We start from the raw sequence: 453 nt of genomic DNA on the forward strand, positions 1-453 counted from the left end.
AACATCGACTGGGTGTGCAGGGATGAAATCAGGAAAGCCAAAGTGCAGTTAGAGTTGCGGCAAGCACGGGATGTGAACGGTGACTAGAAGGGTTTCTAGAAGTATGTTGAAAGCAAGAAGAGGATCAGGGAAAGTGTGTAGATCACCTGTTGGGTGTCAGTAAATAACCTGTTGGGACTGTTGTCACAGAGGGATGTGCTGCTTTGTGTAAGTATGAGCTTTCTGCATGGACATCCTTCTGTGTGACATCCAAACCACTGAGGTTCCTGTGGGTTCAGAAATAATGAAATATTAGGGATTTGTGATCATGGCATCTTATGAAATATTCCTTGTAATGTGTTATGGTAGAATAATAGAAACTGTATTTTGTCTAATGCATTGATAACAACATGAAGGGAAATGTACCCCATTAAATTCATAGATTTTCATAGATTCATAGATTAAGGGTCGGAA

Source organism: Gavialis gangeticus, unplaced genomic scaffold, assembly GCF_001723915.1.
Source record: "Gavialis gangeticus isolate Ggan-Ray unplaced genomic scaffold, GavGan_comp1, whole genome shotgun sequence".
NCBI classification, from domain to species: domain Eukaryota; kingdom Metazoa; phylum Chordata; order Crocodylia; family Gavialidae; genus Gavialis; species Gavialis gangeticus.